General features: G+C 50.8%; 1 long non-coding RNA gene across 2 annotated transcripts in view; it reads left to right on the top strand.

Annotated features, from left to right (window-relative positions):
* LOC113632548 (uncharacterized) overlaps positions 1 to 21602 on the top strand; it is a 373770-nt gene that overhangs the window by 115465 nt on the left and 236703 nt on the right. For both annotated transcript variants that reach the window (XR_003437861.1, XR_003437860.1), the window contains exon 2: positions 1584 to 1733. This is a non-coding gene — a long non-coding RNA (uncharacterized LOC113632548). The remainder of the gene's footprint in view (positions 1 to 1583; positions 1734 to 21602) is intronic.

Genomic DNA, 21602 nt, shown 5'->3' with positions numbered 1-21602 from the left:
AAAGGAAGGAGGGTCCTGATAGAACATGTAGTGGAACATCAGTGGTTATGAATGGACATCCACTGCCCTAGCCCACTTCCTGCTCCTGCCATGCCTGTGGGCACTCTCAGGGGATTGCCTTGCCCATCTTTCCCCCAAATGCCAGACCTGGAGGTGGTGCAGCTGACGTGGACGGGACCAGGTACAGACCCCGTGGAGAAGCAGGACAGGGGCAGCAGGAGGGGCTGGCGTCAGGGTGGGGACAGCACAGGGGAATCTTCAGATCTGAGGTGACTCTTGAAGGTGATTCCAAAGACTCGAGATTTGGAATAGAATTTTTTTTTTTTTTTTTTTTTTTTTTTTTTGCGGTACGCGGGCCTCTCACTGCCGTGGCCTCTCCCGTTGCGGAGGCTCCGGACGCGCAGGCTCCGGACGCGCAAGCCCCGGACGCGCAGGCTCCGGACGCGCAAGCTCCGGACGCGCAGGCTCAGCGGCCATGGCTCACGGGCCCAGCCGCTCCGCGGCATGTGGGATCTTCCCGGACCGGGGCATGAAACCGTGTCCCCTGCATCAGCAGGCAGACTCTCAACCACTGCGCCACCAGGGAAGCCCTGGAATAGTATTTTAAAGATTCCTAATTTGGTGAGCTTCCTAATTTGGTGGGGGAAGGAGAGAATTCCAGGCACAGAGAGCAGCAAATGTAAATAGGTCGTGTGTGTGTGTGTGTGTGTGTGTGTGTGTGTGTGTGTGTGTGTGTGTGTGTGTGTGTGTGTGTGAGTGAGAGGGAGGGAGGGAGGGAGGGGGGAACCTACAGATAGTCTCCCGGAGGGTGATCTGAGGCAGAAGGGAAGGAGGTGGGAGAGGAGGGGTGAGGGAGCCAGGCTGTGAAGGCCTTGAATCCCCTGGACGTGGCGGGAAGTCATGCGTTGAGGTAAGGGAGTGACATGACCAGATCTATTTCAGAAAAGACAGTCCTGGCAGCATGTAAAGAATAGATTAGGGGTGAAGCTGGAGGCAGGGACACTAGTTAGGAGGCCAATGGAGGAACCCAGCAGAGGGAATGGCAGGAGACTGATCAAGGCTGTGGCACTGAGGACAGGATGGAGGACAGGTAGACTGGCCAGGGCCTGGAGACTGACCAGAGTGCAAGGAGGAGCCCTAGGGAGAGAAGTGAGGCTCGGAGGCCCCCTCCCCCCGACCCTGCCCGTCTCCCTGCCACCCCAAGGGGTGTAGTCTGCTAGCTGGTGGACGTGCTAGCGCGTGGTGTCGTTCACCAGGATAGGGGTCCCTGGAGTAAGACATCATCCCCAGGCCGGGGAGGGGGATGCTTGCACCCCTGGGTGGATGTGAGGTGAAGTTACATATCGTAGAGTACGTGTCCCCCTCCGGCCCTGACGCAGGCTCACTGGGAAAGGCTGGTTCCCGGCTCCTGCCCCTCCCTTTCCTTCTTCCTCCCTGGCATATTCTTTCAATCTCCTCCTTTCCCCTTTCTCAGACATCTTAGGATGAGCAGCTGGGGAAGAGGAGCCATGGAATAACATCCAATCAGGGAAAGGTTATTAACCCAGGATTATAATCATGGTGCCTTCCCATGTCTCTTATAGGGGAAGAAGGTGGACTCCATGGCTTAGCTGAAAGCCGGCTCGGTACTCCCCTCAAGCAGCCTGTGCATCACAGATTCCTGCCAGGCCCTCCGGAGCATGTACCCCACGCCCTGGCCCAAGGTCTCTTCCCTCAGCACTTTCTCCGAAAAGGTAAGACCCATGTTGCCTGAGCCTGTGATGGGCAGCAAAGTGCACTCAACACTGACCCTGGTTTCAGGGGCTGACAGTCAGCTGCTGAGTGGCTGCATTTTATTTGCCTGCCTCACCTACACCATGACCTCTTCTGGGGAGCCCTGGGCTGTGGCTGTGCTCTCACCTCTGGTGTGGAGGGAGGAGCCCTGGCCCAGGTGACTTTCTCTCAGCACCTGTTCTGTGCAAGGCTCTGGGCTCAGTGCTTGGGACACGCCATGGATCAGACAGAGGCTTAGGGATCTCAGCCGTTTCGTTGGCACGTAGATCCCTGTAGCTTGGAGGAGGGTGCCACTGACCTTGGCTGCGTGTGGCTGTGTGAGTGGAGTGGAGAAGGTGAGAAAAGGCTTCTTGCTGATTTCTAGGTTGCTTCAACAGCCCCTGTTTGGCATTTCAGCTCTTCCATCACCTGTGGAATATTAAATTCCCTCTGTTTGAAATACCAGGAATGGTCTTGTCTCTCTGACTGGATGCTGACTGATACAGGTGTTTGAGGAGGGTAGAGCACGGGTGGCCCTAGGGGAAGGAGTAGCCGATGAGACAGTATGGTATACAGACTAGTATCCCCCCAAAGGTGGCCACGTCCTAATCTCTGGAACCTATGACTATGTTACCTCACAGAGCAAAAGGGACTCTATTATCCAGGATAATTCAGGAAAGTATTTTGGAGTATTTCAGTGGGCCTCATGTAAACACAGGGTCTTTATAAGACAGGGGCAGAAGAAGAGAGTCGGAGAGGGAGATGTGGTGATGGAAGCAGAGGTTGGAGTGACTGGATTGCTGGCTTCGACTGGGTGGAAGAAGCCATTAACCAAGGAATGCAAGCAGCCTCTAGATGCTGAAAAAGGGAAGAGTACAGATTCTTCCGTAGAGCCTCCAGAAGGAATGCAGTCCCACCAACACTTTGACTTTAACACGGTTAAAATCATTTCAGACTTCTGACCTCCAGAACAGCAAGATAGTAGATTTATGTTGTGTTAAGCCAGTAGGTATGTGGTACCTTGTTATAGCGGCAATAGGAAACTAATACAGAGGGCCAGAGTTCAAGATGCTGTAGATCACGCAAAGGAGTTTTTGGATCTTGTTCTCTAGGGCTGAAGGCTTATTGCTGCTCAGGAGCCCACGTGTGCTAAGTTTATGAGCTCTGAAGTCAGGCAGCCTGGGTTTGAACACCCGCTTTGCCAATGACCAGCCTTGTTAGGCAGGGCTTTAACTTCTCAAAGCTGCAGTACTTACATCTCCAAAGCAGTGGTATAGTCGTTCTTGTCTCATAGACATGTAAGGATCAAATGAGATGATGCGTGTAGGCTGTTTGGCACAGCACAGGTCACAAAAGCAATTGTTACTCTCACTTGCTTTGCAACTTTGGACAAGATGGTGTCTCGCTTGGAGTGAGCCTTGATCCCTACATCTGCCGAGAGGAGGTAATAGTAGGCTCCCTAGCCTCCACACCCTGCAGGAATAAGTGGATTTTGTGATATGATGAATTGGAGAGGGAGGTTACCTCTGTACACCCCTGCTGGCCTGGCTGGAGCTCTCTACCTTCCCATGGAGGGAGCAGGTGCCAGCTCGCCCTGCCGACCCAGTCCCTTCTGCCCCCAACTCTGCAGGCATTCCTGGATCCCTGTGCCCCTTAAGGGCTCTCCTGGTTTCTGCTCCCCTGCACTGTGCTCTAGGCGTAAGCTGTTTTAGTTACAAATGCCTTGAAATGCTACACCTTTCCTGCCCACCTGGACCGACCTCCCCAGGCCCAGCTGCCAGGTATTGATTTCTCCTTTAACTATTACTGCAGCCCAGGAGCATGTATGGATTAATTGACGAGGCTAGGCTTGTACCTGCACACTTCATTAACAGCTGCTGCTAATTAGCAGAGTAGTCATTAAAGACCTGCTGGGGTTTTGAGGATAATAGTATTATTTTTTTCCCATGACTCTTAAGCACACAATAAATTTTGGAGTGAAAGTCCATGATCCCAGGTTGGGATGGAAGTCATGGCGTGGTGTGTGCTCACGGCTTGCCCCTAAGAACACAACAGAAACTAGAAAATCACCATAGTGGGACCAGAGTCAGGAGGGCCTTAGAGTCGTCTCGTCTACCACATATGACTACTGTGCCTGGGAGAGGGGCCTCACTATCAAGGTCACACAGAGACAGGGAGGCAGAGCTGGGACAGGCAACCAGGGCTGCTGACTTTGCTCCAGGCCAGGGCTCTGTTTACTAACTGGGGACTCTGCTGCATGCATTTGGATAGCTTGATGGGGGAGGTTGGACCATGCACATAGCCATGTCCCCTATTCCCCCTGCCCCAAACCCGAGGCGCTTTCCCCAAGATGGTGCTGCATTTCCTTTCCCAATTCTGGGCCTCCTCACATTTTGTCCACATCACTCTACCTTCCATCTCCTTGCTCCTGGAACCCCTTTCTCTGTCTTTAGCAGGCTTATCTCCAAATGGGCAGGACTCAGCAGTTGGCCTGCAGTGGACCCTTTGGGTTATCCATGCTGATGGAAATACATAGTGAGTGGAATTAAGCCTGAAGTGCGTGCATTTGGACAACTTATTGACCCTCTTGGAATGTCATCCAGCAAGTGGGCTAATGTGTGTAGAGGGCCGAGCACAGGATGGGCATAGAGTGAGTGAGTGAGTCCTCAGTAGATGACAGCCATGTACCCTGGGCTCCTTAGGAAGGTGCACCTGTGGCCCAATCATTGTGCTTTTCTCAAGCTGACTTGAATCATTCACTGAGCAAACATTGAGATGTTTTAGAGCAAAGGAATAGAGCCTTGACTTATTTCCTTCTCGTTTTAGAGATAATGTTAATAATAATTCCAATCACTCACCTTCCCTGTAAGCTCACTGTGTGTCAGGAGGTACTGTTCTAAGTGCTTTACATGGATTAATTTATTTTATCCTCTTGACAACCCTATGAGGCAGGTGATTTAGTTATGTTTCCTATTTCGTAGAAGCGAAAATGAATGTACTAAACTTGCTCATGGTCGCCTAAGAAGGAGGTGGAGCTGAACCCGGCATCCTAGCCCCAAGTCCAAGCCCTTAGTCGTGGAACTCCTCAGCCCCTTAGAGGGGTCGAGTTCCTGGCTTAGGGAACCCTCTGTCCCCCAGTGCATGCTGCGTGGGTGGCAGCTGAGTTTATGTCACGTGTCTGTATCCTCCAGACCTCAGCTGGTTGATCCAAGGTGGGCACTTGAAGCAAAGGCTTCCCTACACTGTATGCTTTGGGTTTTATGACTCAAAAGCCTAAGATGGGCCAATTTGACTCCTAACTGGTGGAGGTGTCAGAAGGAGGCTGAGCCTGGGAGGGGGAAGAGCTGATGAGCTACACTTAGGACTGGGGGCCAATCATGGTCGCCAGCTGTGAGTGGCTGGAGGGAGCTGGCCAGCCAAGAAGGAGGGCAGAGAGGTGCGTGGATACGATGAGAGAGACCCCTGGTCTTGGACGGGTGACTCACAGTGCTGGTTTCCATGGAGCTTGTTGCTCCTGGCCTTCTGTTTTGGGATCTTGGTGAGGACCTGCTTTATACTGAACTAGTCTCTCTCCCTGAGTCTGTCTTATTGAGCTAGTGCCCCTCTTTTCCTCATAAACAGGAGAACTCTAAGATGAACAATTCTCTTATCGGGTTTACAGGGTACTGATGATTCGAGGAGGGGCGCAACCGCATCTATGGTGTGCATCTCCTCCTGCACAAGGACAATATCCTAAAATGACATGACTGGGACTTTAAAGTAAAGGTCTCTGGAGACAGTGCTCAGCTGGAGATAAACATCCGTACTGGTCAGGGTGAGGACAGGCTGCTCTATCATGATAATGCAGTGGCATAAGGAGGATTGAAGTTCCTTCCTTTCTCACCTTACAGTGTAAGGTGAACGGCCCAGGTTGGCAGGGCAGCTCTGACCCAGTCATTCAGGGACTGGGGTGCTCCGACCCACTGCCCCACCCTCCCTGAGAGCCTTCTTGTGGTCTCGGTGGCAGGGGCTGCCATGCCTGGCTCTAGCCGGAGGTGGAAGAGAGCATGGAGGGGGCACCCCGATATCTTACATCACTTCCATTCCACTTCCACTGGTGACAGCTTAGCACATGGGCCCACCCAGCTGCAAGGGAGGCTGGGAAAGGGAATCCTGACCTGGGGTCAGCAAATGTTTTCTGTAGAGGGCCAGATAGGAAATATTTTCAGCTTTGAGAGCCATATTCTCTGTGTTGCAAGTATCTGACTCTGCCCTTGTATCTTGAAAGCAGCCGTTGGCAATATGCAAATGGATGGGCATGGCTATATCCCAATAAAACTTTATTCATGGACAGTAAAATTTGAATTTCATATAATTTTCATGTGTAATGAATATATTTTCTTTTTTCAACCATTTAGAAATGTAAAAACCATTTTTAGCTCATGGGCCATTCAAACATAGGCGGTGGTCTGATCTGGCCCGAGGGGCATAGTGTGCAGACACCCCTGGTCTGGATGGTGACCTGGCCGTGTTTCTGTCAGGGGAGATTGAATTTTGGTGGAGAGTGAGTGGTCCCCACTACAATATCCACTCCAGGCTTTGCTAAGAGAGGGGCATTTTAGCAGAAGCAAGGTGTCCTCTGCCCCCTTCTCTGTACGAAGAGAAGAGTAGAGTTTGCTGGGTGGAAACAGCCATGCCGCTCTCCCCAAACTTGCCAGGAGCCAGGAGCAGAAGCAGCCATGCACTGAGAGGTTCCTGATGTCAGAGGCTGTGGAGAGGGTTACAGTGTCACCTAAGGAGCTGGCAGCTGGCCTCCCCCAGTGCTGGAGGCCAGCTGGGATGAGGACACCAGTGGCCAGAGTTACACAGGATACTGCAGGTAGTATCCAGTTCCCCACCAAGGGGCAGCCAGTCGCTCACAAGCAGGGCACTCCCATTTTTGCTGCTGGGGCTCGTGGAAGCTATGCAGGAGGTGGCTTTGAACTGGACAGTGATACTCTTTAATCATTAGAAAGTGACTGCTACAGATATTAAATGGGACCAGGAAAATCATCAGCAAGGATGAAGATACTATTATTTGGCAAGTTTGTTTTCTTCCATCCCTCCCTCAACTACCAGCTTGTGGGGTTGGGGATTGCAGAGCAAAGCTGATAGCAGCTACTGAGAATCATTAGAATCATTCCGTGTTTGTACATCACTGAGTTTGTACCGTCAATCAAAATAGCTACATATATTTTTGACATCAACTGCCAATTATTCTTTCTGTGCTGCAGAAAAATCAGAACCAAAGACAGAAACATTCACCCAAGGGTGTTAGATGTGGACTCAGACCAGCCCGGGTTTGAGTCCTGGTTCTGTCAGATCCCATGTGACCTCCACTAGCCCTGTAACCCCTCTGGACCTCAGCCCCCTCATCTTTAAATGGAGGAGAATAACGCCTGTTGTGCAGGTGTGTTGGAAGAAATCCATTTCTAATGCAAAGGGTGCATTTGTTCAAATGAAAACGATGATTTTTTTTCTTCTCTCTCTGGACCTCAGGTTCCTCATTTATAAAATGCATGGGTGGACTGTGGTCCATTCTTGTCCTGACAGTCAGTAATTATGTTGCCAGTGGACTTATGAGAAGGAGAAAGCTGTCCTTCAGAGGTGCTTCCTCCTGGTGGGAGGTTTTGAAGCTGAAGGAAGCAGCGGCTTGATCAGGAAACTCCTGCTTTCAGACCCTCCCTATCCTTCCTGGCACAGCTCAAGCCTGCCTCCTCCAGGAAGCCCTCCTGGATTCCTCCAGGCACAGGCCATCTCACCCTTTCTGAAAGACCCAAGTATTTGACCTTGACCTCCACCCCATTCTTTTTCCCCTACTTGCTGATTTGATGGTCGCAGACTCCCTATAACCACTTCTGTAACCCTGACCCTAACCCTAACCCTAACCCTGAAACCCTAACCCTACCACTGAGGTCTATGAATGGGTCCAGTGTGGAATTGTGAGCTGGAGGTGCTCTGTTGTGGGGCCAGCCTGGCAGGACTCAGGTATCTCACATTCCTACCAGGCAAAGGGGAGCTAAAGCACCCAAACCCCCCAGCCAGGAGACCCTGTTGGTAGCCACAGGGGCCTGGGGCAATATGGAGAGGACAGAAACCAGCTGGCTCACAGACCATGCAGACAATCTATAGGCCTCATGACCCCCACTGGCTTCATGGAAGCAGGCGATGCAGCATCTCAGGTGGAGGTCCGCCCCTTCCTTCTATCACACTACCAATACCCATCCTGGGAAGGTGACCTTATCTGGGGACATGTGAGGATGCAAACTGGCCAGTGAGATGTATGTTGAAGATGCTGTTCCTTGTTGGTCTCATTGAACATCTAAACTTCTAGTAAGAATATAGCACACTGTGTTCTGTGACATCATTCGATTCATCTATTAATTCATTCAGCAATATGGTTGGTCCACCAGGTGCTGGGAAAACAGGGGCCAACAAGGCAGAAATAGTCCCTGGGATTGTGGAGTTTACAGATGGGGGGGAATCTACACAATTCAGCAAACAATTGCAGAAGTATTTGATGAGATTGCAGCCTGGGCTATGGAGTTGAAGGTGGCCAGACCATGGTAAGGTGGGGTGATGCAGGGCAGAGCACCTGGAATGTTCCAGGCTGAGGGACCACGGGTGTGAAAGAAGACGGATGAGAGGAGCAACATTAGTCTGGGAGCTGAAGGGAGACCCCTGTGTCTGGACAGCAAAGCATGGAGGGAGCAGGAGACAACGTAGTGCTACAGGGGGTAGGGGGACACTAGACTCCAGGAGCCCTTGATGAGCATCGTAACAGTGTTTGGACTTTAGTCTGAGGGCATGGGAAGCTCTGGAAGCTTTCTGGACAGTGGTACATGTGATGGGCTTTCATTTTAGAAGGATTCCTCTGGCTGTTGGGTGCAGGGTGCACTGATAAGAGGAGGATCGGGGAGAGGGGGGCAGTTGTAGTCACCTAGGTAAGGCGTGTGGGTGGCTAGGATAGGTAGAATGGAATGCAGTGGAAGAAGAGGAAGATGTGCTCAAGAGCTATAAGGAGGAAGAGCCAACAGGACTCGGATATGGGGGAGAGGGAGTAACAAGACGATTCCTAGGTCTCTGTTTTGAGCAATTGGATGGATGGTGGCGTCTTTAACTGAGATTGGGACACAGAGGGAAAAGCTGACTTTAGGAGGATGGATGTGTTATGAGATATCTGAGAGACACCCAAGTGGATCTGGGGTTTAGGAATGAGTTCTGGGGCATCCATAAAAATAGGAAGTCATTGGCAAGGAGACGGCCACTGACTCCCCTGGAGGGGTCAGATCCCTCCACAGGAGAGTGTAAAGGCCTGGAATGAGGCCTGGGAAATGGTTATCAATGCTCCATGGCCTCTGTCTATAGAGAAGACCAGTCCTCATTTATATAGCAATTTCACAGCTCCTTTGGTCAACCAGGGGGAAAGCAAAGACAGAACTGAGAAAGCAGTAGCAGGTGTAGATGGGCGAGGGCGGTCCTGGTGCCTCTTCCTTCTCCCCCTCGGCCTCAGGGCCTTTGCAACTGCTGAACTGATCCCTGGACCACCTTTGCCCCACCGTTGGCCTGGCTGGCTCCTGATTCTTCAGGTCTACTTCAAATGACACCTCCTCAGAGAGGCCTTCCCCCACCGCCCCGCCCCAAACTGCGCTCCCCCAGGAGTCCCACCATGGCACTGGGCTCCGTTTCCTTCACCCGCTGGCACTCTCTGAAACCCTTTCTGTATCCCTGTGTGCATCTTTTTCCCGTTTCTCCTGACCAGAACCTAAGACCCCCGCGGGCAGGGACCTAGCCCTTGTGCTGTGGATGGCTGCTTCCCCAGCATTCTCCTCCGCGCCCCCGTCCCCTCTCTCCTGCTGGATCCCCAGGAGCAAATCCTGTGGGCTCCAGCTTTGAGGTCTCCCTGGGGATCGGTCTGTTTCCTGCCTCAGCCACCTCCCTCTGAACTCAGTGCATCAGCATGTCTTGCTTGCGTGATCTTTTTTTTCGGGAAAATAGTTATTTTTCATGAAAATGTAATTTATGAGGTAGTAGTTTTTTGTGATACATTGGTGTGTTCTCCTCTTTTTACTGAAGTATAGTTGATGTACTGTATTATGTAAGTTACAGGTGTACAATATAGTGTGATTCACAATTTTTAAAGGTTATACTCCATTTATAGTTATTATAAAGTATTGGCTATATTCCTTGCGCTGTACAATATACCCTTGTAGCTTATTTTATACATAGTAGTCTGTACCTCTTACTCCCCTGCCCCTATATTGCCCCTCCCTGCTTCCCTCTCCCCACTGGTAACCACTAGTTGTTCTCTGTATCTGTGAGTCTGCTGCTTTTTTGTTATATTCACTAGTTTGTTGCATTTTTTAGATTTCACATGTAAGTGATATCATACAGTGCGTGTCTTTCTCTGTCTGACTTACTTTGGGTGACTTCTTTTTCTTCCCTCCACCCTTCCAGCGCAGTATCCACTTGCATCTACCTAAAATGGAAATCTGAGCCTGTGTCTCTTATACTTGAAACTCTTCAAACGGCTTCTGAAAATAAGTCCAGATGTGGTTGATATTTTCCAGAGGCCTCTATAGTCTAGTCCCTGCCTACCTTTCCAGTCTTCTCGACTGCTTTGCCCTGGGCTCTTTGGTCCAGGCCTATGGGGCTCTCAGCATCTCCAAGGAACCACTCACTCTCTCTCACCTTGGTGCCTTTGCCTGGGCTCATCGGAGCTCTATAAATACTTACTGAATGAATAAATGATAAATCCAGGAGAACAAAGGGAGAAAGAATACTCAGGAGTATTTCTCCCCCCTTAAGGGGAAGCCTGGCAGCATCTTTCATTCTCCTTGTGTCTCTCTCTCTTAAGCCTCAGACACTTCCCCTCTTCCTAGCTTTTGATGCCTGAACCTCAACCCAGTACCTCCAGTTGCCTCCAGGGCCCCAGCTACCCCAGGCAGCCTTAATTAATTGTAAAATTGATTAAGCAGCCCCCTTTGTTAGGCTGGACTGGTGTTTATTTGTATTTTCATATTATTATCCTTTTATACTTCTCTGGGCATCCTCAGCTCTCTACTGACACCTTTTATTGGGGAAATGTTAATTTAAAAATCATCTATAATGCAGGTGTCACAAATCAAAGCTGTTCGGTAATGAGTTGCTCTTATGTCGTATAAAAACAATTAATTAAAACCCTTTCTGAGAGAGCGGTGCCAGCAGATTTATGTTTCCCAGTGTCTCCCCTCGACCTTCCTTTTTAAGGACCCTCATGCACTTGGCTGGCTTCTCTAGCAGGATGGTTTCCTCCCGTCTCTGCTCAGGAAATGGAGTCCCAGCCTGGTGGAGTGGGGAAGGCTCCAGGAGGGCGTCTGGTCCTTCCTCCTTGTATTTAGAGCACCAAGAGCGACTTTGCTGTGGTCATACAGCAGTTGAGTGGCAGCGCCAGGCTCAGAACAGCCTCTGCCGCCGGGTCCTGTCCTGGTCATCTCTGCTGGCGCTTCTGCTGCCGTCCTCCTGACAAGGCTCACTGACCAGGGGACCACGAGCAGCTACGCTGCTGTTTTGCCAGTGCTGGTCCAGTAAATGCCACTCGTTTCCCCATTGACAGACACGGTTACTTCGCAAATGCTTTCCGCTCTTTGCTAATCAATTCAGCACTTAGGAAATATAATCCAGGGTGTCTAAGCTCTGGTCTTGCCTCTGCTCTTGTTCCATCGTGTAAACATGGGTAAATCACTTCTCCTTGGTTGGGCGTCAGTTTCTCCCTCTGCACAATGGGAACATTGATTTAGAACAGGAGTTGCACAGTGAAGTACCTCCAGGTGCCATGAACAAATAAGGCAGGCCTGATGGAATTTGTGAAAGACTGGAGAAGAGGATGCTCCTTCTGAAGGGGAAGGCCTCTATCACCCCCAGATGTTTGCTGCATCTGGGAACTTGGGAACACAGACCCGATGTTGCTCTTTTTCACGAGACGCTGGAAATCCAGCTCAAGATTTAAAAATGTTGGCAAGGGTGCCGGCCATTGGTTAATTTGCCCTCAGGTCCCCTCCTCGCCGTTCTCCTGTTCTGCTCTGTATGCTGGGGGACAGGCTCCTTCAGGCTTCTGGGTGGGTTGCGTAGAGTCAGTGAGAGGCTCTGGTTGGAGATGGGAAGGTGAGAGGGTGGGAGGTAGGAGAAGCCAGGGTGTCTCCCCCATCTCTCTGACTCAGGCACCATCTCTGGCAATGCTCGTGTCTCTGTGACCTACCGGGGTTCCAGGTCAGCCAAGTCATCGTGGCCTCTGGGCCCTGGTCACCCTGCCTCCTGCCTTCCTTCCTCCAGAGCTGCTGCTAACCTCTGGGTTGTCTCACTCATCTTTCATCCCCTGTGTAACCGGTCCTTGAGTTAAGTTCCCTCTGCTTTAAATACCTAGAGTGGTTGATTGGTTCTTGGCTGGACCCTGACTGAAACAGTTAAAAATTATATTATTATTATTATTATCATTATCATTATTTAACACAGTGAAGGCTTGTCTGTGGGCTGGAGGGAGTCTGGGGAGCCCCAGTTTGGATAAACTGAATTTCAAGGTCATATCTTGGTTCAGGATTGACCTGAGAAATCAGACAATATTGGTTCCTGCACTTTAGAAGCTTCCAGTCTTAAGAGTGAGCAAAGTCTCCGGGGCATCTGGATTCTGGCCCTTCCGCCTCCTCTAAAAAGCGGGCCTCTCCTTCTCCATGCTGGGGCCTCCTCTGGCTCTGCCCTGCCCAGCCTCTTCCTGGTTGGCGCCCCCTCCTGGCAACAGGTGGCACTGCTCTTGGGTGGCCTGCGAGGGCCTCAGGTGGCCTTGGAGCAGGCAGATGACTTTCTCACACGCTTGTCTCCCCTGCCTTCTCCGAAATCCAGGCCAAAGGGAGGGAGTGTGAGTCAGGACTAGAACCCGGGGCTCCTTCCAGCAGGAGGTGTGCCTACCATGTGCCACCCTCAGTGCCAGGGCTGGAGACACCCTCACTGAGAAGACCCAGCCCCGCCTTCGAGGAGCTGGGCACCGAGGCTGGCAGGTGAGCAGCATCCTGCCAGGCAAGTGTGGCGGGCTACCCCGGGGAGCCCCGGGGGGGAAAGCTGCCAGGCTCAGGAGCTCAGCCCCTGACTCCTGGACTGCTGCACCTTGCTGTGGAACATGCTTCCTTCCCCCCTAACATTGTGTGACTTGGGGACTGTCCAACTCAAAATGAAGAGAAGCCAACCACGTGGCGAGCTGTCCCCTCCCCCTGCTGGCGGCGCCCCTCCCGCCGGCCCTCCCGCCCTCCCCTCCGAGTGGGGCTGTGAAGTGTCTAATCCAGGCTTTTATCTGGCATCCACAATTATAATGTCAAGATTGAATAATCTGCCTTTATCTCCCGGGTGACAGCCATGTAGAAACTTCAAAAGAAACAGTTTTGCTGGCATTTAACGGCTTTTGTTAATTACTATATCCCAAAGAAAATGAAATAAAGGAGGAAGAAAAATGATATTTCTCTGTGACAACTTTGTAAAAATAGCAGTGATGAAGCGGCACAGTTTAAGGGCTTTAACTATTCATGCAGCCGAGATGGGCCTCTAGCTGTCCGTGAGGGGTCCCAAGGGTGTCTGAGGATGCCCTGTGCACAGACTCCTTCACACGCCACCCGCACTGTCCATGCCACTCTTACGACCCGCCTCACAAAGCCCCCCCCACAAGCATCCCCTCCCCTCTACCCTCGTACACACACACACAGCACACACTCCACATGTCGCCCCATAGCATCATCACATATGTTCACACTCAGTCCCCATGACACACCCCTCAAACTCAGCCCCATTCGTAGCCTCACATTTTCTTTCACAGACTCCCACCCATGCACACCCTCTTGTACACATGTCTCTCACACGCGCACACACACAGGTGAGTTTTCCTTCTTTCATTTGATTGTTTAGAAGCCTTCCACACCCCACATTGCGCCAGGTTCTGTGCCGGATGCTGGGAAACAGGCATGCAAGTGGTTCTGTGCTGGGTAGCAGGGAAGACAGGTGGGCGGACCATAGCCCGTCTTCTGCTTGTGCTCATGTTGCACTGCACTGATGTCCCGTGTGATGTGGGTGTGTGGGGACAGTGTGCTGGAGGACGTAAGAGCTCAGGCTCTGGGGCCAGACTGGCTGGTTTGAATCCTGGCACTCTTGTGTTATAGCTGTGTGACCTCGGGCAAGTCATTCAACCTCTATGTGCTGCAGTGTCCTTACCTGTAAACTGCGGATGAGGATAGGACATCTTGTTCAGGGCCCTGTGAGGATGGAATGCAGTAATACAGGTAAAGTGTTGCCCAAATGCTAGCTGTCATTTAGGGTCATGCAGAGCGGCTGACTCTACCTGCAGGGAAGTGGCCTGGCATTTGGGGGAGGCTTCATGGAGGAGGTGATATTTGAGGTTGGGGCCTTGAAGTTTGGATGAAAAGAGGGAGAACGCATCCCAGGCAGAGAAGACAGCATGGGAACAGGTTTAGAGGCACGGTGGGCATGTGCGTCCCATGAATGCTGCATGTTTGGTGTGATTGGATGCTGCACGTGTAGTGTGAGGCTTGGGTGGGAGAAGATTCTGGAAAGGTAGGCAGGTCCTGATGGTGACAGACCCTGTGTTTCATTCTCAGGGGTGGGTTTCCCTGTAGAAGCTGAGGCTGCAGCTGAGTCATGTCATCAGAAGAGAGGAAGGCCAGGGACAATCAGGGTGCAGGGTGGGCCGGCCTGGGTGGGCCTGAGGGCAGGAGAACCAGAGAGGAGGCTGGTCTCCCACCACACACGTGCTCCCACACACACGACACATACAGTCACTCATACACAGTCACATGTGAACACACCTGCACACATGCTTAGTTACACACACACGCGCACACACACACACACACACACACACACACACTTTCTTTTACTCTTGTCTCCCAAACCGAATATGTAAATGAATATTTTAAGTCCAATTTCATTTCTCTGCAGTGGCTCTTTTTTTTTTTTAATTTTAATTTTTTTTTGCAGTGGATCTTGACTCCTTAATTACCTGGCGGTGGGTTGGCAGAGATGTGACTAATGGCAGAAACTGCCAAAATAAGCCTCCAAGGGCTTTGCTCTGTGATGTGTGCTCCTGTGTGATCCTGAGGGGGCGCCTTGGAGGCAGAGGACTGCGCTGGTCATGGCCCTAGGCAGGTGGGGTCGGGAGACTTGGCATCTGGTTCTGGCCTTAGTCTCTCCAGCTGTAAAATGGGAGAGCTGAACACATTCTCCAAGGGTCTGTCTAGTGATATTATTCTAGGACCTTCTCGAGGGTAAACCAACACATTGTGCACTAGAGAGATGCCCATACTCATTTCAAGGCAAAAAGAGGAAACATTTTTGGAGGAAAGTCTACTGAGTGCCAAACCCAGTGCCAGGAGCCTCAGGGTATTTAAACCTGAGTTAGAAGACAGACCAGGAAGTCGGCATCCTGCTCGCTCCTGACCCTGGCCCTCCAAGGAGAGTAGGGGGCCCTGGAGTACAGAGATTGTCTCAGAAGAGATGCTGGGGTCTCCAAGCGCCAGGCAAGGAGGAGGTGGCTTTCTGTTTGGGGAGGGGGCAGTGTGTGAGGACTGGCTAGGCCTTTGGGGGCAGGGACGGTGGGTGTTCCAGGCAGGGGGCACAGCCAGAGACCAAGAGGAGGCTTAGGGTGGGCTGGGATGGGTCTCACTGTCACAGAGAAATGGGGGACCTGGAGCGGATATTTGGAGGCCTCCACCTTGGTTTTCTTTAGCTTCAAGGAACAGAGACACATCCCAAGTGGCCCCATCGGGGGCAGGGAGGTCCAGGAAGGCTCCATGGGCTGTCTTTGGGGCCCCAGGGAGCTGGGGGCAGTGGGCCATCAGGAGCAGCTGGACCAGTACTGGCCAGTCTTGCGCTCAGGCTCACCTCTGGGTTGCTCTGGACGAGTCCCACCTGTCACCCCTGGTTTGCTCTCCTTCCTTCCTGATGCTGGAAGTGGCACCGACCTCAGCTTGCCACCACCTGGACCAAGCGCCCAGAGCTCTCTGGCCCCATTCCTGGGTTCTCTGGGGAGAGAGCCTGATGGGGCCTGCCTGGTCTAATCAGGTCTGGCTAAGTGGTGGGGTCTCAGCCCTCACAGGACTGTGGTGCCGAGCAGGGCTCGGAGGAGGGGGCATGGCTGGCAGCTGCCTCTCCATTACTCGGGCATTGAGGGCTGGGGAAGGCAGTACTCCTGTCGGAAGGCCACGGGGAGGGGGCCCAGGGCAGGTGGAATCCGCGGTGTTTTAGGAAGGCTGCCCTGCTCTAGAATCATAAGCAGGCTGGCCAGGAGTGGGAATGCAAGGAGGATTTCCCAGACTTGGGAGATGGAAAACAGAACCTGTTCCCTTAGGCCTGATGTTGTCCCTGGGGGAGGTCCTCTCCAGTGAGGAGAAGCAGGGGGTGTTCCCTGGCACTCGTGGGTCAGGTCTTGGCTCACAAAGGCAGGTGGACGGACAAAGACGGTGACTTTCCACGCCTAGAGGTTGGGAGCCTGGGACAGGAAGGTTGATGGTTAGACTAAGAGGTGACCCTGTTGGCATGGGGAGGGGCTGGGCAGGCACATGGAAACCCACCATGCCTGTCTACCTGCCTGCCCAGGAACCGGGCTTTACCCCGCTGGGGATGTTTTGGAAGCATGGAACCTAGAATCGAAGGAGCCAAAGGGGAGAGGTGCCTGTCTAACGAGAGAGGTGACTTGAATTCTGCTGGTTTTCAAACATTCCTAAGCAGCAGGAGCCTTCAGTCAAATGAGCCCTGCGTGGAGCTTCGACATATGAAGTATAAAGCAGAAAGCCCTGGCATCGCTCGGGGTGGGGTCCTAGAGGCCTATTCAGGACCATCGCAGAGGCCAGGAAGGGTGCCCCCTGGAGTTGTGCAGGGCACAGTCTGCACTGTCACACATGCTGGCCCGAGTGCCACTGCTGGTCCCTCCCTTGTCCCCAGGCCACCCCCTAACGGCTTACTGAAACTCCTCTCCAGGAGGAGGCAAAGAGAAGGACACCAGCTTGGCCACGGGCATCGCAAGATATTGGTGGGCAAATTGGGTTCCACCCAAGACAGAGCTAGATTGAAGTGACTGACTTTGAAGTCCGGACAGAGACACAGGCTTTGGATTGCGTTGCACTGACGTATAGAGGAGGTGTGGTGTGACACTGATGGGTCTGGGGCACAGCATCACAGCAAGGGGCTCCCCCTGCCCTTTCTGTACCCCTGGACATTTCCAGTGTGGACAGCCCCCTCTCCAGGTTGCTGATCCCAGGGTTTGGGAGTCCTCAAAGCCCCGAGTCTCCTGGACGTTCTAGCCATCATCTTCCTCCTGCCCTAGCTAAGCCCCCTCATCCCCAGGGCCCTGTGCAAGGTGGTGGGGAGGGAGCTGGGGCTGTTCACTCCCCCCCAGTGAGCACTGCCAGGCCTGATGGGGAGCACTGGCCCTGGATCCAATCTCAGCCAGGTCTGGGCACCCCCCTCCGCTGCCCCTCCCACCCACTAGTCATTAGTCTCCCCCGCTGCAGGTAGAGTGACAGGCCAGATCAGGAGCTCCTGAAAAGGCCTTTGTTTTATCGCCTTCAGTTCAGATGCTTCAGAGCACTAGCAGGCCATATTTTAATCTCAGGTCTTTGCAAACAAAATCGTTAAAAGCAGATGGCTGTGAAGACTGCCATGAATATTAATAGATATTGAAAAAAAAGGCCCCTTAATCTTTCCATAAATCTTCTTCGAGGAGGTGGGGGAGGATTCAGAAGAGATGAGGGCTGCAGCATAGCTGTAGGTACCCCAGCCCTTCCTATCCCGGCTTGATCCTAACAGCTGGACAATTAGCGTGAGGGTTAGTGTGTCTAGCCCGGCACTGGGCACAGAGATGGCCCTGGAGCAGCAGCCCTGGGCTCGTCATCTCCTATCTTCCTTTCCCCTTCCCCTGTGGAGCTGGGGAGTGAGGCCCACCTCCACCCAGCACCCTGATTCCTGTGGAGGCCAACTGGGATGGGTTCTATTCCTCTGACCCTCCATGTAAGGCTGCCAATCTTTGCTGACCTCCCACTATGTGCCAATTTCTATGCATGCCAGTCTCACGTCACCCTTTTGAGGTAGGATTATCATCCTCATTTCACAGATTAGGAAAGAGACTCGGAAAATGGAAACTGCTGGTTCCAGATCACTGGGTTAGTGAATGGAATGTAAGAGATTTGAACCCAGATCTGTTTGACCCTGAAAGCCTGTGTGTTGAGAATCTTCTGGGACCACCTCGTCCCTCCGGCCCCAGTGTCAGTCTTTCCTGTACACATGCTTTTGTACAGGACATTTTACTATTCACAGTTCATTCATTTGGATTATACATTTTCCAATCTTTTTAGTTTTCTTTTAAAATGCAAACACCCTTGGGAAAGGTAACTTATTAAACTGCTGAGAACCATTAAAAGCTGCTCAGCCACATAATCCAGGACATGAGGTGAAGTCTTCTTGGTTCAGCCATTTCCTGGCTCTGTGACCTTGAGCCCGCATTTAATTCCATGGAGACCATTCTCTCTGGAAAAAATGGGAATAATGAAACAGCCCTGTGAGATAGACTGGACTGGCAAGAATTTGAGGAGATCAAAGATAGGAAGACACTTTGAAAACCACATACCATGGTACACCTGCAGAAGAGTATTGTTTTCATTGCTGTCCAAACACCTTATTCCTTTCTGGGACCACTTTCATGACAGGAGGGAATAAATAATCATGGGTAGCAAGGCTGATGAGACCTGGGGCGGGGGCCTGTGCCCTGCTGGGGAGTGGCAGAGGGTGGCAGGAAGGGAAACAGCTGCTCCACAGAGCCCGTGACATTGATCTCAACATTTCTTTTTTTGGCCAGTGGCTTGCTTTGCTTTATGCTTCTAATCTAATTCAGTCAGCCTTTCTTCCTCCTTTCCCCTCCCTCACTCCTTCCCCCCACTTCCTTCCTCTTCCCTCTTCTGCTCTCTTCTTCCTTCCTTTCCTCTCTCTCTCTCTCTGCCAAGAAATATTTTCTATCTACAAACGATAAATGCTGGAGAGGGTGTAGAGAAAAGGGAACCCTCTTGCACTGTTGGTGGCCATGTAAATTGATACAGCCACTATGGAGAACAGTATGGAGGTTCCTTAAAAAACTAAAAATAGAACTACTGTATGACCCAGCAATCCCACTCCTGAGCATATACCCTGAGAAAACCATAATTCAGAAAGAGTCATGTACCACAATGTTCATTGCAGCTCTATTTACAATAGCCAGGACATGGAAGCAACTTAGGTGTCCATCGACAGATGAGTGGATAAAGAAGATGTGGCACGTATATACAATGGAATATTACTCAGCCATAAAAAGGAACAAAACTGAGTTATTTGTAGTGAGGTGGATGGACCTAGAGTCTGTCATACAGAGTGAAGTAAGTCAGAGAAAAACAAATACCATATGCTAACACATATATATGGAATCTAAAAAAAAAAAAAAGGTCCTGATAAACCTAAGGGTAGGACAGGAATAAAGATTCAGACGTAGAGAATGGACTTGACACGGGGAGGGGGAAGGGTAAGCTGGGACAAAGTGAGAGAGTGGCATGGACATATATACACTACCAGATGTAAAATAGATAGCTAGTGGGAAGCAGCCACATAGCACAGGGAGATCAGCTCAGTGCTTTGTGACCACCTAGAGGGGTGGGATAGGGAGAGTGGGAGGGAGGCTCAAGAGGGAGGGGATATGGGGATATATGTATACATATAGCTGATTCACTTTGTTATAAAGCAGAAACTAACACACTATTGTAAAGCAGTTGTACTCCAATGAAGATGTTAAAAAAATTTTTTTTTTCTGACCACTTGTTAACGTTCTAGGGGTGGGGATTCAATAGTGAACACAGTGGTATGGTCCCTGCCCTAAACAAATAAACAGCTAAACGAAATACTTATAAACTGGATCAGCACTCTGAGGGAACAGACACAGGACTAAGCTAAGAAATTATCAAGGGTACCCATTTTAAATAGGACGAGGCCTCTCTGTTCTCCTAAACTGGCTTCAACAAAGCTTGAGGAAGTATGTTGGCCTGGCAGCCCTTTTGACCAATGCTGGAAAGTCAGCTCTCACCTGTGCTCCTTCCCTAACCAAGCAATAGCCAAGACTCCACCCACCAGACCACGCCCCTCTCCTGGTCCCTCCCCAGGCCTGGCACCGCCCCTAGCTGGGTCCTGCCCACAAATGCCCTCTTTTTATGGGATAGTCTGGCTGAGTCTCTGCTCGGAGGGGCGGTTTTAAGCAAATCCTACGGGCTGAGGCGAGGAGAGTGGTGTTGCAGGGGTATGAGGGACTCACTGCGCTCTCTGGCACCAAGTTTTCATGCACAGGGTTTTTTTAGGGCGGAAGCGCAGCGTCTAGTTTTGAGAGAAACCTCAGATATGGAAGAAGAAATCCATCACTCCAGTTCCGTTAAACTGTTGCCATTCCAAATGCAAGGAGTCCTTGGAGGCTGAGTACAAAGAGGCAGAAGCTTGTCATGTTTCAACAAACATACTTTATTATACTGTATAATTTAAGGTATCATTTTATTCAAGTGACATTCAAACGTGTGAAAAAACGATTGCATATGCCATAGCCATTAGTGAAATCATTACGTACGAATGGTTACGCTTTACCAAGTCATTCATTAAAAGTAAATTAATGAGGGGGACAGCATTAAAATTTTTTGCAGTCTTTACCAAGTCCAGCCTAACCCACTTTTATAAATATTCATCAACAAAAACGTGCCTCAAGAACTCACCCAGTAAATTAAATTCTCATCTTGAAGTGTTTTGCTTCTATTAATGGCATTGGCCCGTGGTACTTTCTTTGATTTGTTTTCCGGAACTTTGGGATATATTGTACGGAAATAATGACAAACTCTGAGTAATCGCTGATAATTAGGCCAAATCTATTATTCCCATGGTATTTACATTTTGATTACTATTTTCCCCCCAAAGGCAACATCTTGAATCTATTCTAATACAAAGGCAAAATAGTATCTGAGATTTTCAGGGCTGGAAGAAAACTCAGAAATTAACTAGTCCAGCTCTTATCTGATGTTTGAATCTCCTGTCAACACCTTTGCCAGATGGCCCTTGGCTTCTGCTTAAATACCTCCAGTGCTGGGGAACTCATTACCACTTCAGTGTCCCATTCCATTCTTGGTAGATCAGAAATCCATTCCTTGGATTTCTGGCTCGTGGCCGCCTTCCTCCAACTTCAAAGCTAGCAAAATTGGGCTGATTCCTCCAAGATTGGATTTACAATATTATCCCCTAAAGCGGTCAGACTAGTGGCCTCAAAGCAACCTCAAAGGGAAATGATCATCCCAAATTTCTTCTGTCCCCTTACCAGCCCACGGTGCTTGTAGTGCACTGTGAAATCACATTATTTTTGCAGGTAATGTAACTATCTGGGAAAGAGTCTAATTTTCATTGCATCGTACTTCGAGGACTAAAAGCATTAATTTGTGAGATGTAAACAGTTAAAACCATCCCCAGTTTTGGTAACCCTGTTTTGACATTTTAAGACACTGTATTAGGAGAGCCAAAACGTGAGGATAGCAGGATCCTCCCTTTATCCCCAAGAAGTCCTGACAGGTGCCTGCACCCACCCTGTGAATTTACTGGCTCAGTTTTCTGCTGTACCTTCTAGTCTGTATTTACTCCACAGTACGTGAGAGCACAGACTCTGGAACCAGACTGCCTGGGTTCAAGTCTAGCTGGGTGACTGGGTGGCTCTTGGCCAGTTTCTTACCCTTGCTGTGCCTCCTCTTCTCCATCTGTAAAAC

This window comes from Aethalodelphis obliquidens, unplaced genomic scaffold (assembly GCF_003676395.1).
Source record: "Aethalodelphis obliquidens isolate GAN/ISIS:26980383/991018 unplaced genomic scaffold, ASM367639v1 scaffold37, whole genome shotgun sequence".
NCBI classification, from domain to species: Eukaryota; Metazoa; Chordata; class Mammalia; order Artiodactyla; family Delphinidae; genus Aethalodelphis; species Aethalodelphis obliquidens.
This window is presented reverse-complemented; position numbering and strand designations above follow the sequence as displayed.